The following is a 17,070-nucleotide window of genomic DNA, read 5'->3' as shown; positions in this document are numbered from 1 at the left end:
TTCCAGTATGTGTGCAATTACAAATCAAACATTTCAGAACTTAAAGCAGTTGCCAATTGAAACCCTGAGTACATGTCAATGATATGAAGTATATACCTTTGTTTTCCAAATTCCACAAAATAAATAACACCCATGTGCCAGATGTGATTTCTTTTGGCACCCAAGGGTTGCTACCAGGATCTGATGAAGTTTGGATGTATACATTTTAAAAAAAAAAAATTATTTCTTTGTTTGCTGCAAAGTACTAGAAACTTATTTCTTTAAACGTTTTCCATTAATATGATGTTTCTTTCTCATGAAATTTTGGGACTTACAACATAACTTCTTATTAGTAATTGATGAAATTCCTCATTCCCTTGAGGTAATGGGCATAGCAAACCTGTATGAGAAAGAGTATGAGTAATATGTAATGGACAGTTTCTACTTCTGATGGCTTGTTGCAATCACATAAATAAAAAAAGATAATTCTGAATTATCACAAAGAAGTTCGGCAGTCTCTATATGCAAAACTACTCTTTCTGCATATAAAGAATCAGTATTATATTAAGAGATTCTGCATAATCTGATAATACCGTACAGATTGCATACAATTCTGGTTTTTGAACTGAAATATAAAGACTTTTAATTACCTTGTTTATTTTGTCTGACTTATAACCTGCCATCCCCATCTTGTTTGCATCAGTATAGAATGGTGGTGCCTCTGGAATTGGTGTTCTCTTTACAAGACATGGAATAATCCAAATAGTTCTTTTTTAAAAATCTAAACAGTTGCTTTTCAAATATTTGCTATTAATTTTGCCCAAGAAGTTACTACAAGCTCTTTGCCAGTCTTCATTCATCACCCATAATGACATATAAATGAATGCACCACTTAGGAACCAGCAAGAATTATCTATACTCAATGAATCATGTAGCAATGGTCTTCAGCAATGCAAACATTTAGCAGTAGCCTGGGGTTTTAGTATGTTACTGCTAGACACAACTGACAAACATCTCAATTAAATATAACTCATTCACAGTACTGGAATCTTCTTTTACTGGTAAGAGATAAGAGATGGACAGTTGGTGATTGGAATCCTCCACTATTTAGAGAGTACATTTAGATTGACCTCCTTTGTGTATATATTTTGGGAAGGTATATGAAGTTTCCATAATACTCCTTAAATTTCCCTTAATAATAACTCTATTTTACTGGATACCCATTCTGGTTCCCATCTTCCCTTACACTCATCCATTTCCCATTCCATTCCAAACCCTTTCATCTATCCAGAACTGTGTATTCAATTTCCCTTATTTAGAATGAACAATAATAAGTCCTAGTCTCTTACTCTATATCTAAACACTGTGATTCCTTAGATAGAAGTTTGGTTGCCTTTGTCTTAGCTCATATTTAAATAAAAGAAAATACATATCATAATTTTCTTTCTGTGTTAGGATGATTTTGTTGTTGTTCCATCAGTTTTCCAGAAAATTTTATGATTTAATTTTTTTTTTAGTAATTAAAAAATACTCTACTATGTAGTCACACCACATCTTCTTTCTTCACTCATCTGTTGAAGGAATTCTAGCTTGCTTATAATTTTTGGCTATTACAAAAAATGGCTGTACAATTTGTGTACCCATACCAACAATAAAGGAGAGTTCTCCTTACTTCATCGTCTCACCATCATGAGCTGTCACTTCTTTTTATGATCCTAAACATTTGGACGGTATACGATAAACTCTAAAAGTAGTTTGATCTACATTTCCCTGATGACTAAGGATGTTGAAATTTCTAAAGTGTTTTCAGCAATTTCTGTTTTCTCTATTGAGATTCTGTTAAGATCTCTACCCTGTTTTTTTTTTTTTTAATTAGATTATTTGTTTGTTTGGTTTTGTTTTGTTTTGTTTTGTTTGTTTTTTTTTTTTTTTTTTTTTTTAGTATATAGTTTCTTTTGGTTTTGGTTTTGTTCTCTATTGGATGTGAATTTGATAAAAATACACTCTCATTTTGTAGGTTGCTGCTTTGTCCTAATGACAGTGGTCCTTACTATAAAGAAGAGTTTCAGTTTCATGACATCTCATTTATTAAGCGTTTTAGTATATGCCATGCAGGAAGAGCTACCGTGGGCAAATGAGTTCCCTGTAGAAGGACCACCATCCTGATCAGCTGTGATGGGTGAGCTCTGGTATGGCACAACCCTAGAGACTTGTCCCAGGATTGCTTCTTGCCACTGATGTGCAGTCTCCTGTTTGTCACAGCCATACTCCTTATTTACTTGGATTGGTGGGAATGTACACTTGGAAACCCTCACTGCCTATCACTTGGTGTGGTTACCCCCCGAATGACAAGTTCCTATTGTGCAATCTTTTTGCAGATTATTTTGAAAATAAAAGTACTTCAGATAATCCTGCCTAGATGAATTAAAGACCTTATGGTGTTTCTGACTTGTTTTAAGTAATTAAATAGAAGGGTTTAGTTTCATTTAAATAAATTTGGGAATTTAGGGTAGTTGATAGAAAATATAAAGTTAAGAAATTAGGATATTTGATGGAAAGTTGTAATGGTTGATAGAATGAAAAAAACTACTTGAGTTAAAGAAAGGCGTGAAGTGAGCATTCATACATGGCAAGCATGTAGAGGTAACTAGGCTTAGGCCAAGCTAATGACCATAATGAGCCTATCCTCTAAGTTGGGTCTCATTTCTTTGATATCGTGATCTAGTGATGAGGTAACAGATTTCTGGAGTACACCAGGAAATATTAACGTTATAATAAAGCAAAAATAATTCCATTATGAGTATAAGAACAGAAAACATGGTTTAGCCAGCTTAGTCAATCAGATCCTCAAAAATAAGATGTAAGAAAGATAATTTGCTTTTTAATAAGTTTAAGTTGTGGTCAACCAATGATAGGAAAAAGTTTGCTGCTGTAGACTTGGCTCATTTAAACTTTGTTAATCAATGACTACAATGTAGTGCTTTGAGGTCACTTTGAGCTTCTGGAAAGAAAGATAGATGAGAATTGTTTAGTTCAGATATATTTCATATCAGAAATATATAGTCAATACCCTGTTGTAATTATCTTTTGTGAAATGATTTTGATTTTTTTTTGAAGGATGTGTTTTGTGGTGATTGTTTCTAGAAAAAGTGTAACTTTTTGCTATGAGGTAATTTTCTAATAGTAAAATAGTTGTCTTTAAGGGTATAAAAATGGGGTTAGCCAAGAAATATATCACTGAGGCTTATCCTTGCTTCATCATCCTCTCTCTCTCTCTCTCTCTCTCTCTCTCTCTCTCTCTCTCTCTCTCTCTCTCTCTCTCTCTCTCTCTCTTTCTCCCTCTCTGTCTCTCCCTCTCTGTCTCTCTGTCTGTCTCTCTCTGTCTCTCTGTCTGTGTATGTGTGTGTGTGTGTGTATGCTTGGTTTCCATAATTAGTAGAGTCTTTGTAGATACCTAATTACTGCAACACTAACCCCTTATTAACTGCCTGTCTCAGTTTACACTCTGGTGTCAAAGCTGGTCTTTAGTAGTGTTTGTCTTAGAACCTTGCTAATGGTGTTCTTTTCAAAAACTCGTTTCCTGTGCCAATAGTTCACTGCTAATCCCCCCCTTTTTCTATTAACTCAGGTGTATCTAATTGATGTTGAGGTCCTTGATGCCTTTGGGTTTGAAAGTTGTGCAGGATGATAAATGTGGATCTATTTAGATTCTTCTACATGCAGCCATATAATTTGGTAGGCACTATTTGTTGAAGGTGCTCCTTTTTTCTGGTTTTGTAAAACAAAACACAGTAACACAACAACAGCAGCAGCAGCAACAACAACACAAGAACAAAACAAACAGGAATTCATAGAACTCTGGAAATACATCTGGACCTTTAATTTAATTCCATTGTTCAATGTGTCTATTTTTGTGCCAGTACTGTTTTACCATTATAGCTCTCTAGTACAATTTGAACACCAAATAGACAGGGACAGTAAATTCTCCAGCAGTTATTTTATTATAAGGGATTATCCTATTTTTGTTTATTTATTTGGTTGGTTGGTTGCTTGCTTGCTTTTGATTTGTTTGGTGGTGTGGTAGTGGTGATGGTGGTGGTGGTGGTGGTGGTGGTGGCGGCGGCGGCAGTGTGTGTGTGTGTTTGTGTCTGTGTTTCTTAATTTTTTTTTCCTTCTAAGATCTGTTGACAAGGATCAGCCTTGGATTAGAGATGGCTTTTGAGAGAAGGGATGCCTGGGAGTAACAGAATAAAAACTTGAAATTAGATCGTGGGTCCAGCTGATGGCCTACATCATTCTGCTTGAGATAGCTTTACAGACTGTTCCCTCCCTGTGTTCTGCTCAGGACAGCTTTTGAGACTGCTCTCTGCATCTTCTTCTGCTCAAGATAGTTTTTTCTTGCTATTCTAAAAACTCTCTGGACAGCTCATCTCTTGCACATCAAAAGTGGGGTGGAGACCTTTGACTACTAATTACATTTATTAGGCTTTATGGGTCTGCTAAAATTGCTTATTTGATCTTTATTTAACTTTGTTGTATGAATTGAGAAAATTATCAATTTATTTTAGGTTTTCTAATGTGGTGGAGTACAGGTTTTTAAAATATATCCTTTTTGATTCTCTAGCATTCCTTGGTACCTGCACTTATATTATTTTGTATGTTGTGACTTTTTTCCCAATCTAGTAAATGTTCAATTTAATTTTTAATTTATGGCAAAACAATTTTCTTTCTAAATTCAGCAGTGAGAAGTAAAGTTTCATATGGTTTTTATTTTTCTCTTGGTTATGATGATGAATTCCAGTTTCAATTAATGTTGGTCAGATAGTGTAGAGTGTGTTATTTCAATATTTTTGCATCTGTTGAAAATTGCTTTGTGTGATGTATATAGTCAATTCTTGAGAAATTTCCGTGAAGAGCTTGAATGAAGATATATTCTTTTGTGTTTGGTAAAATGTTTTAGAAATATCTGCTAGGTACATTTGGTTTACATCAACTGCTGGCTCCAGTACTTCTTTTATTTGCTTTTGTCTGGATGACCTAATCATTGGTAACAGTGGGGTACTGAAAAAAATGTCCACGATCAATGTGTGAGGGTTAACATACTATTTATACTGCAGTAGTGTTGTTGTTTGTTTGTTTGTTTGTTTGTTTGTTTTTGTTTTTGTTGTTGTTTACAAAAGTGGGTTCCCTTGTGTTTTGAACATAGATGTCAATATAAGTAATGGCATTTTGGTGGATATTTCCTTTGATGACTATGTCATGCCCATCTTTATCTCTTTTCATTACTTCTGGTTTGTACTCTATTTTGTTAGATATTACAATGGCTATACCACCTTGCTTCTTAGGTCCATATATTTTCTCAACTCATTACCCTGATGTAATGTCTTTCCTTAATGTTAGGGTACATTTGTGGAATGACACAGAGAATGGACCTGGTTTTGCATCTATTCTGTTAGTATTTGACTTTTTGTTAAGGATTTCAGAACGTTGATGTTGAAAGATACACCATGCTATTTGATAATGTTGAGGGATATCAATGAATAGTGTTATTTGATTCCTGTAACTTTATTGTTATTATTGTGGTGGTGTTTGTGTGTGATGTGGTGTGTGTGTTTGTATGTGTGTGTCTGTATACATTTACCCTCTTTTAATTTGTTCATCTTATATTATTTATTCCTTGTGTTTTCTTCGGTGTGATCAACTTCGTCAGGTCAGAGTTTTCCTTCCAGCACCTTTTATTTGATATAATTTGTTGATAAAACTTTCTGTCAATTGATTTTATCCTGGAATGTCTTATTTATTCCATTTATTGCCATTCAATATTTTCTGAGTATTATAGTCTGCACTGTCATATATTGTCTCTTACAATCTGCAGATTATCTGTATAGGCCATTCTGGCTTTTAGAGCCTCCATTATTGATCATTCAGGTATTATCTAATTTATCTACTGTTGTATGTTACTTGATTTTTATCCCTTGAAGCTTTTAATATTCTTCTTTTTATATTCTTTATTCTGCAGGGTTAGTATTTTCATTATTATGTATCAATTAGGCTTTCTTTATGGTTCAAATCTATTTGGTGTTTTGTGTACTTCTTGTGCCATGAGAAACATTTAATTTAAGGTGAGAAATTTTTCTATGACTTTGATGAAAATATTTTCTTTGTCTTTGTCCTGGATCTGCCTCCCTCCTTTAATCCGTTTATTCTTAGATTTACTCTTTTCATACTGTCCCACATTTCCTTGATGTATTGTCTAGGAAAATTTAGATTTAACATCTTTTTGACCAAGGTATCTATTTCTTGTCTTCAATGTCTGACATTCCCTCTGCCATATGCTGTGTTCCATTTCTGAGATTTGCCTCTAAATTTCCTGCTCAAATTCCTAAATACTTTTCCATAGGTTTTCTTTCTTTTGGGTTTTCTTTTATTTCCTTGATTTTATTTTATTTTATTTTATTTTATTTTATTTTATTTTTATTTTTGGGTATTTATTTCATTTAAATTTCCAATGCTATCCCAAAAGTCCCTCACACCCTCCTACACCCACTCCCAACTCTTGGCCCTGGCGTTCCCCTGTACTGTGGCATATAAAGTTTGCATGTCCAATGGGCCTCTCTTTCCACTGATGGCTGACCAGGCCATCTTCTGATACATATGCATTTAGAGAAGTGAGCTCTGTGGGCGGCGGGGGGGGGGGGGGACCTGCTTAGTTCATATTGTTGTTCCACCTATAGGATTGCAGATCCACCCAGCTCCCTGGGTACTTCCTCCAGCTCCTCCATTGGGGGCCCTGTGATCCTTCTGATAGCTGACTGTGAGCACCCACTTCTGTATTTGCTAGGCCCTGGCAGAGTCTCACAAGAGACAGGTATATCAGGGTCTTTTCAGCAAAATCTTGCTAGTGTATGCAATGGTGTCAGCGTTTGGAGGCTGATTATGGGATGGATCACCGGGTATGGCACCCTCTAGATGGTCCATCCTTTCGTCTCAGCTCCAAACTCTGTCTCTGTAACTCCTTCCAAGGGTGCCTTGCTCCCAATTCCAAGAAGGGGCCAAGTGTCCACACCTTGGTCTTCATTCTTCCCAAGCTTCATGTGTTTCACAAATTGTATCTTATATCTTGGGTATTCTAAGTTTCTGGGCTAATATCCACTTATCAGTGAGTACATATCATGTGAGTTCTTTTGTGATTGAGTTACCCCACTCAGGATGATGCCCTCCAGGTTCATCCATTTGCCTAGGAATTTCATAAATTCATTCTTTTTAATAGCTGAGTAGTACTCCATTGTGTAAATGTACCACATTTTCTCTATCCATTCCTCTGTTGAGGGGCATCTGGGTTCTTTCCAGCTTCTGGCTATTATAAATAAGGCAGCTATGAACATAGTGGAGCATGTGTCCTTCTTACCAGTTGGGGCATCTTCTGGATATATGCCCAAGAGAGGTATTGCTGGATCCTCCCGTAGTACTAGGTCCAATTTTCTGAGGAACCGCCAGACTGATTTCCAGAGTGGTTGTACAAGCTTGCAATCCCACCAACAATGGAGGAGTGTTCCTCTTTCTCTACATCCTCACCAGCATCTGCTGTCACCTGAATTTTTGATCTTAGCCATTCTGACTGGTGTGAGCTGGAATCTCAGGGTTGTTTTTATTTGTTTTTCCCTGATGACTAAGGATGTTGAACATTTTTTCAAGTGCTTCTCAGCCATTCGGTATTCCTCTGGTGAGAATTCTTTGTTTAGCTCTGAGCCCCATTTTTTAATGGGGTTATTAGATTTTCTGGAGTCCACCCTCTTGAGTTCTTTATATATATTGGATATTAGTCCCCTATTTGATTTAGGATAGGTAAAGATCCTTTCCCAATCTTTTTGTGGCCTTTTTGTCTTATTGATGGTGTCTTTTGCCTTACAGAAGCTTTGCAATTTTATGAGGTCCCATTTGTCTATTCTCAATCTTATAGCACAAGCCATTGCTGTTCTATTCAGGAATTTTCCCCCTGTGCCCATATTGTCGAGGCTTTTCCCCACTTTCTCCTTTATAAGTGTCAGTGTCTCTGGTTTTATGTCAAGTTCCTTAATCCTCTTTTGTGTTTTCTTTCTTCATTCTATTTTTACTTTTTGACCCTGAACAGTTTCATTAATTTCCTTCCACTACTTGCATTTTCATAGGTTTCATTAAGGGCTGTATTAATTTCCTCTTTAAGGAATGTTATCATATTAACTAAGGCAATTTTAAGTTATTTTTCCTGTCTTCAACTATGTTAAAATACTCAGGGCCTGTGGTAGGATTACTGACTTATAGTGGAGACATTTTATATTGACTGTTGTTGATTTTGCTCTGGTGTTAAGCCTTCTAGTTTTTTAAAGTTTTAATTCTATTTGCTGATACCTAGTCTTGCCTTTGTTGGGTGGGTATTTGTTTCCTTGGTGTTTCTTGTCCTCTCTAGTTCTTAGATGAATGTGATATTTGTGTGTTGCCTAGAAGGAATTTTTTTCTGAAATTCAGATAGGTGTAGCCACAGGGTGTTCCACCTATAATGTCTTTCTAGATATTAGGAGCTGACACATAGGAATAAAAATGGGTTTGGAGGGGAACCTAATGGGGTCTACAAGTGGGAGAAAACACAGAGTACTACCTAGAATATGCTTAGTCTCCTGGAAATGACAGCAGAGGGTAATGAAAGGCAGCAGTATGTGGTCTGGTACAACAGAGCTCAGGATGAGACATTGAGGTTGGCTTGGGAGTAGCAGAGGGATAGGTGTGATGATTTAGCCTTCTTGCCTTGTTGACCCAAATAACATGAGGGTCTCAGGGAATACCTGTTTGAGTTAGCCACCCAGATAAAGCAATGAGTGGACAGTAGGAAGTTTAGAGGTGAAGAAGATCTATGTGATCTACTCAAGAAGGGGCAGCAAATAAGTAGAAGGCAGTAGAGCTAGGGATGATCCTGGCTGATTTAATTTGATGTGAATATCTGAAATTAGATACCATCTTCCCTAACTGGATTGGCCTCTGTGTTCCCTGAGAATGCTTGCCAGAGTTATGGAATATGATGATACAATGAATGGATGGAATAAAGTTATGAATGCTTGGGAGCTGTCATGGCTTTGCTGGGAAGTGAGCCTGAATTCTCTTTTAGATCATCATTGAGCCAATTCTCCAAGCTCCTTAGAAACATATTCTTAAATTATTGAAGGATTGATGTAGATCCAACATTCTGAGATAACACACTCTCTAAAGAAACTGGGCAATGTAATAACAATGTAGCACAAACCCACATGAATAGAAGAAGGGAAAACTTAACATCAAAAGAGAGACTGATGATTAAGTTATTTATAAACTTGCTACTACCCGAAACTGACTAAGAGGAGAATCTCTCTCTCTCTCTCTCTCTCTCTCTCTCTCTCTCTCTCTCTCTCTCTCTCTCTCTCCCTCCCTCTCCCTTCCCTCCCTCTCTCTCTCCTTCTTTCCCTCCCTCCATCCCTCCTTCCCTCCCTCAATCTTTCTCTGTCTGTCTTTCTCTGTCATTGTCTCTCTGTCCTCTCTGTGTGTGACTCTCTTTGTGTCTCTGTTTCTCTCTGTCTCTCTCTCCATTTTAGCTTTTTAGTAAAATGCTTAGGATACAGACTGACCTTCTTTTGTAAATGACAGTTTTACTTTTGCCAGGACAGGACACACATGCATTCTGATAAACAAAATGAAGAGACTCAGTTCATTGGGATGCCTGGGCAAGGCCCTGGCCCTCTGGTGGAGTTGCATTCACTGCAGCAACATCTTTTGGCTGCCTTATTTAAGATGCTGTTCTGTGGAGCATGAAACAGACTGGTGCCACTTATCAGTCCTCTCTTTCTCTCTCCAGTGGCCAGAATAAACCACTTTTACAAAACACCACCTTAGGCAGAGTCAGTTTCTAGGTTTCATTTTAGCAATTAGGGACAAATGAGAAAGACAAATAAGGAAACCAACGGTGAGACTGTCATACCTGTCATGTGCCTGGGCAGAGACATGTGGAGAGTCTTGGACCAAAGGCAAAGAAAAAGAACCAGTTATTGATCCAGTTCTTTCACAGCTTTAACAATGGGCCCTTCCATACTGACAGTTATCATTCCAGCTGTTCATGTGTCAACACAAGTCATGCCATTTGCAGTGAGACACCTCACCAGCGTCTCCATTGGGAACCTGACAGTGTAACAGTGTAACACTGTCCCAGGAGCTCAGTGCTCAGAACTAAAATGTGAGAACTCACTCTGCAGGAGTGTGCTTCCCACCTTCCCTGCCCTCTTACTAAACACAAGTTTGTTACAATTCAACCGAAGCAGAATGTCTCACTTAAGGACCCACCCCTCACCTTGAATTAAAGGAAGTAAGAAACAAGATACCTTCCCTTCTGCACACCATCTCCTTTCCTTTCATCTACTTCAAGGGTTGAATATAAAGTTGACGTCATGAAAACCCAATTTTCACATGAAAACTAAGTGCTATAAAAATGCTGCACACGTTCTTAATAGCTGAGTAGTATTATGAATTTTGCAGGCAAATGGCTGGAACTTGAAAATTTCCTGAGTGAGGTGACTCAGACCCAAAAGGACATGCATGGTATCACTCACTAATAGGTGATTATTAGAAAAAAAAGAGTAAAGAACACCCAAGATACAGTCCACAGAGCTCAAATAGATCAACAAGATGAATGGCCCAAGTAAGGACACCTCAGCCCCACTTGGGAGAGAGAAGAAAGCAATTACTAGTGAGGAGGGATGGAGGAAACTGGGAGGGAAAGTGGACAGTAAGGGGGAGTGTGTGGGGGAAGGGAACCTGATCTAGTATTGAGCGAGAGAAAGGGACTGAAGCCCTGAGGGCCAGCAGAAAGATTGGAAACAGGCAACCTCAGGAAATAGGAGGTTGGGGGGACCCTCCAGAATGCACCAGAGATGAGAGACTCAGGACTCAAAGGGAGGAACCTTTGATGAAATGCCAGACAGTAGAGAGAGGGAACTTATAGAGCCCACCTCCAGCAGGAAGACAGAACATCAAGTGAGGGATGGGGTTGCCATCCCACAGTCACAACTGTGATCCATAATTGTTCCTATATGAAAGAATTACAGGTATGGAAATGGAGAGGAGCCTGATGAAAAGAAGGTCCAGCGATAGGCCCAAAGTGGGATCCAGCTCAAGGGGAAGTCCCAAGGTTTGACAGTATTACTGAGGCTAGGGTGTGCTCACAAAAAGGGACCAATCATGACTGCCCTCTGAAAGACCCAACAAGCAGCTGAGTCAGATGAAGATATGTGCACCCAGCCAATGGACTAATGCAGCTGACCTCTGTTGTTGAATTAGGGAAGGATGAGAGAAGCTGAAAGAAGGGAAATCCTATCGGAGGACTAGCAGTCTCAATTAATCTGGACCCCCAAGATCTCACAAACACTGGAACACCAAACAGACAGCATATACTAGCTGATATGAGGCCCCCAACACACATACAGTAGAGTACTTCTGGGTTCATTCAGAGATGATGCACCTAACCCTCAAGAGACTGAAGGCCCCAGGGGATTTAAAGGTTAGGTGGGGTGGGGACATCCATGTGTAGACAAGTGGGTGGGAAGGAGGTATGGGATATGGAACAGTCAGAGAGTGAATGGGGGTGGGATAAAATGTGGAGTGTAAATAAATAAATGAATAAATAAACAAATACATTTAAAAAAAAAGTGTTGCTCGCGATCCTCACAGAGTCACAGCTGCTTCCACACCAGCACTCACAGTTGCCAGAAGGCCATTTATGTGTTTTCTGTTTATTTCTGGAGGGGAATACACAAATCCCTCTGAATATCTTTCCTAGGTTTGCTTGTTGCTATCATAGAAGAAGGATGGGTCTTCTAGTCACAGAATTCAGAGCCTTAAGCTCTTGATTTTGACTTAGGTACTAGGAGGAGAATCTCAGTGTGGGATTGTCTATATTTGGTTGACCTGTTCAGTTGTTTATGAAGGGCTGTCATAATTAAATTACATGATATGAGAAAACCCAGCCTACTGTTGGCTGCAACATTTTCTAGGCAGAGAAAGTCTTAAGCTATCTAAAATTAGAAACATCAAGCTGATCACAAGCAAGCAAGCAAGTAACCATGCGCACATTCATTTCTCACTGCTCTTGACTGTAAATAGGATGTAACTTGCAGTTTGTAACTTTCTGTAGTAAAATTATAAGGGGAAATGCATCCATCTATCCACCTAACCTGTGTCTTCAGGATACATTGTCATAAAAACACAAATGAAACAAAAAAAAAAGAGAGAAATCATGTGTGTGGCAACAGATTAAGCTGAGCCAAGAAAATCCAAGATGCAACCAAAAACTCTACACATTATCATCACAGCCAATATTGGACCATCACATACCATTTAATTGCTAAAGTAGACAAAGTAAGACTTGGAGAGACCTTTGAAATATATAATTTAATTGATGCTTCAGTTTATAAACATGAAAATTGGCCCATCTTTCAGCTACAACATGACACATTTACTTCCTTAAAATGCTGAGAAAATTACAGGGATTATATTTTGGGATACCAGATGAAGTTGAGTATGATAATATTATAGGACATGTCTTATTACTAATTTTCTGTTGCTGCTGTGATAAAATATCATGACTGACACCATTTATTTTTACAAGGTTTTATTTTGGCTTACCATTCCAGAGGGCTCCTAATCATGGAGACACAATGGAAGCAAATAGTGGACATGAAACCAGGAACAAGAAGCTGAGAGCTCACAATCTTGAATAATTATGAGTTCAGCAGGGGTGAGAGAGAAGGAGGGAAGGTGCAACAAGGAAGCAGAGAGAGAGAGAGAGAGAGAGAGAGAGAGAGAGAGAGAGAGAGGCATGCAGATAGTAAAAGGTTTAAAACCTCAAAGTCTACTACCAAAGCCTCTTGCCAGTTAAGTACTTCTTCCAGTGACCTCTGAGACAGTACCAACAGCATCACTATGCGACCAAGTATCCAAATGCTGAGTTTATGGGATATATATCTTATTCATAATGTCACAGAATTTGTATCAAACTCAAGTGAGTCTTACCTTCTAAATGGCAGGATTTTAGTATCCTCTCCCAATTTGTCAATGATTACTCTCAGGAAAGATGCCTTCCATTCTAGACAGGACTCAAATGCATCCTCTTTGTGGAAGTTGACATTTCTACTCCCTATTCCTGAGCCTCATTTTTGTATCTAATAAATATAATAAGAGCTTCATACTATCTTACTGACATGAACTTATGGGGGCCATTCTCATTCAAACCACCACAAATATGCAAAAATATCTGGGATAAAATTCAAAACATGATACATTTTCTACAGTTTTAATCCTAGGAAAATTTAATTTGAAACTAATCTACATATTTATTATTCTCAGATCAATAGTCATCTATGTCTCCTTCTCTTCCTCTTCCTCCTCCACCTCCTCCCCCTTCTGCTCCTTCTCCTTCTTCTTCATCATCATCTTCTAGCTGAGTGATTCAAGTTGCAATCAGGTGCCCTAGAAAAATACTATAGTTGGCCTTACTTGAACACACAGACACATAAAAACTACTCTCTATATCTTGGAAGGATGTCTCAGTGGATAAAACCACTTGGCATGAGGATGTAAGTTCAGGTGCCCAGGAGCCATACCAAAGTCATACCCAGAATGGGATTGTAATCCAGGTGCTCTAATGAGAAATGAGAAGGCAGGGAAAATTGAGAATTTTCACCAACAAATTAGGTTGGCATATGCAGCAGAAAACAAAAGGTGAATGCATGGACCAACAATTGGATTGTCCTTTGACCTCTTCCCATGCACATGACACATATGTGCCTAAGCGACAAGTGACTGAATTCTGAGTTCTGAAATGACACCTTGGCTGAGGTTGGTCCCATGTAGGCTGAGAAATCAGGTTGCATTCCATTTGAGTTTCATGTTCAAATATTATTTTCTTTTCTTATTTACTTATTTATTTACTTATTTATTTATTTATTTATTTATTTATTTTTAACATATTTTCCTCAATTACATTTCCAATGCTATTCCAAAAGTCCCCCATACCCTCCGCCCCACTTCCCTACCCACTCATTCCCATTTTTTTTTTTTTTTTTTTTTGGCCCTGGCATTCCCCTGTACTGGGGCATATACAGTTTGCCTGTCCAATGGGCCTCTCTTTCCAGTGATGACCGACTAGGCCATCTTTTGTTACATATGCAGCTAGAGTCAAGAGATCCGGGGTACTGGTTAGTTCATAATGTTGTTCCACCTATAGGGTTGCAGATCCCTTTAGCTCCTTGGGTACTTTCTCTAGCTCCTCCATTGGGGGCCCTGTGATCCATCCATTAGCTGACTGTGAGCATCCACTTCTGTGTTTGCTAGGCCCCGGCATGTCTCACAAGAGACAGCTACATCTGGGTCCTTTCGATAAAATCTTGCTAGTGTATGCAATGGTGTCAGCGTTTGGAAGCTGATTATGGGGTGGATCCCTGGATATGGCAGTCTCTACATGGTCCATCCTTTCGTCTCACCTCCAAACTTTGTCTCTGTAACTCCTTCCATGGGTGCTTTGTTCCCAATTCTAAGGAGGGGCATAGTGTCCACACTTCAGTCTTCATTCTTCTTGAGTTTCATGTGTTTAGCAAATTGTATCTTATATCTTGGGTATCCTAGGTTTTGGGCTAATATTCACTTATCAGTGAGTACATATTGTGTGAGTTCCTTTGTGAATGTGTTACCTCACTCAGGATGATGCCCTCCAGGTCCATCCATTTGGCTAGGAATTTCATAAGTTCATTCTTTTTAATAGCTGAGTAGTACTCCATTGTGTAGATGTACCACATTTTCTGTATCCATTCCTCTGTTGAGGGGCATCTGGGATCTTTCCAGCTTCTGGCTATTATAAATAAGGCTGCTATGAACATAGTGGAGCATGTTTCCTTCTTACCAGTTGGGGCATCTTCTGGATATATGCCCAAGAGAGGTATTGCTGGATCCTCCCGTAGTACTAGGTCCAATTTTCTGAGGAACCGCCAGACTGATTTCCAGAGTGGTTGTACAAGCCTGCAATCCCACCAACAATGGAGGAGTGTTCCTCTTTCTCCACATCCTCGCCAGCATCTGCTGTCACCTGAATTTTTGATCTAGAGACACTGAAACTTATAGAGGAGAAAGTGGGGAAAAGTCTTGAAGATATGGGCACAGGGGAAAAATTCCTGAATAGAACAGCAATGGCTTGTGCTGTAAGATCGAGAATTGACAAATGGGACCTCATGAAACTCCAAAGCTTCTGCAAGGCAAAAGACACCGTCAATAAGACAAAAAGACCACCAACAGATTGGGAAAGAATCTTTACCTATCCTAAATCAGATAGGGGACTAATATCCAACATATATAAAGAACTCAAGAAGGTGGACTTCAGAAAATCAAATAACCCCATTAAAAAATGGGGCTCAGAACTGAACAAAGAATTCTCACCTGAGGAATACCGAATGGTAGAGAAGCACCTGAAAAAATGTTCAACATCCTTAATCATCAGGGAAATGCAAATCAAAACAATCCTGAGATTCCACCTCACACCAGTCAGAATGGGTAAGATCAAATATTATTTTCTAAGGATGCATATCTGTCTTCAAATTCCGTTAGCAAATCTCTTTGCTTTTTTCAAATATAGCAAGTGCCATGTTTTAATTTGAAAATTCCTAATCATATATTTGAAGTATTCTGATTATTTATTTTATCTTATAGTTGATAATTTTTCCTATTTGATTATTAAGTTTTATATATACTTCTAGAAAACAATGTCCTACATTTCTTTTTTGGACAAGAACATTTCTTTATAAACTGTTTAACAGATATTCACATCAGTACACAGGCTTTAAGAACAATGGAACTGGACTTTTGGATCTCATCTTAGACAGTACTTGATTTCTGGTCTTGAGAGAGATGTGGGAACTTTGCCTGGAGAAATTTTTCTATCTTTTTCTGTAAACTTCTCTTTCTTGCTTCAATGTGGGAGTATTTCTTAATTCTTAGTCTGATAAAGCAATCCACATAAAGCATTGTGAAGAACAGCATCTATTGTATCTTTTACTTAGGTACCAAGGTATAGGCCACTGCTTGAATTTGTGCCAGATGTTTTGTCCAAAGATATCTCTTCTCCAAGCACCAGGTCTGGGTTTTTCTTGACAGGTCTGAAAAAGCTTTAGAGCATCTTCCCTCTCCTGGACAACCTATCTAAGGCATCCATGCAATCAATAACCTTTTCTAAGTGCTCTGGATTTGGCATTGGCAACCTCTGTAGCTTGGCCTCCTGCTCTAGAGTTAGAAACATATTTCTTTCCTTTAGAAGGACATACCAAAGCTTAAGTAAGTCTTCGTTACTTTTGTTCCTCAGCTGCTGGCAGGTCCATGAAGCTCCAGATTTGACTTTTTCTTCCCCCCAATTCTTTGGGTCTTCAACAAATTCTTCTAGTCCTTTCCTTGACAATGTGGTATGAAGTAATTTACACTGGAGAAACGATGTGAAATGTGGTGTGTTCTTATGCAACAAACTAAGAGAAGGCCTGCAACCACAGCGAGCAGGGTCCTTAGGATTTACTACGGAACAAGCTGCCTTTAGGAACACTGAGGTTTTTCTACAAAAACCCATTAGCCTGTTTGCAGCCATGTTTCTAATGTAGACCCACAGTGTCGGTGTCTGATGTCCTACATTCTTGACCATTACTTCTGCATTTACTCTGTACCTTTGGCTTAAAAAAAAAAATGTATGTATTGCCAGATGCCTAGTGCATTAAAAGAAGCTTCAATCAATGCAGAATGAGAGCTGTCTATGCAAATGGGCATACATAGCTGGTGAAAGTGCTGAGAATAAAAGACAGAGTAATCAACCTCAAAGTGGACATCTATATTCACCTCTCCCTGTTGAACAGGCTGAGGAAACATTATGAAGGAAGAATGACCCAAAAGACATGCATGGGGACTATCATGCCTGCCCTCCAATAGGCCCAATAAGTACCTGAAAGTGCCAGATGCAGATATTGACACCCAACCAATGGACAGAAGCTTGTGACCCATATTATGGTTGAA

General features: G+C 38.5%; 1 pseudogene; it reads right to left on the bottom strand.

Moving 5' to 3' along the window:
- Gm6261 (predicted gene 6261) lies at positions 15,804 to 16,667 on the bottom strand (annotated as a pseudogene).

The sequence above is a fragment of the Mus musculus genome, chromosome 6 (assembly GCF_000001635.26).
Source record: "Mus musculus strain C57BL/6J chromosome 6, GRCm38.p6 C57BL/6J".
Taxonomy (NCBI): Eukaryota; Metazoa; Chordata; class Mammalia; order Rodentia; family Muridae; genus Mus; species Mus musculus.
The sequence above is the reverse complement of the archived record's forward strand: the minus strand, read 5'-3'. Positions and strand labels throughout refer to the sequence as shown.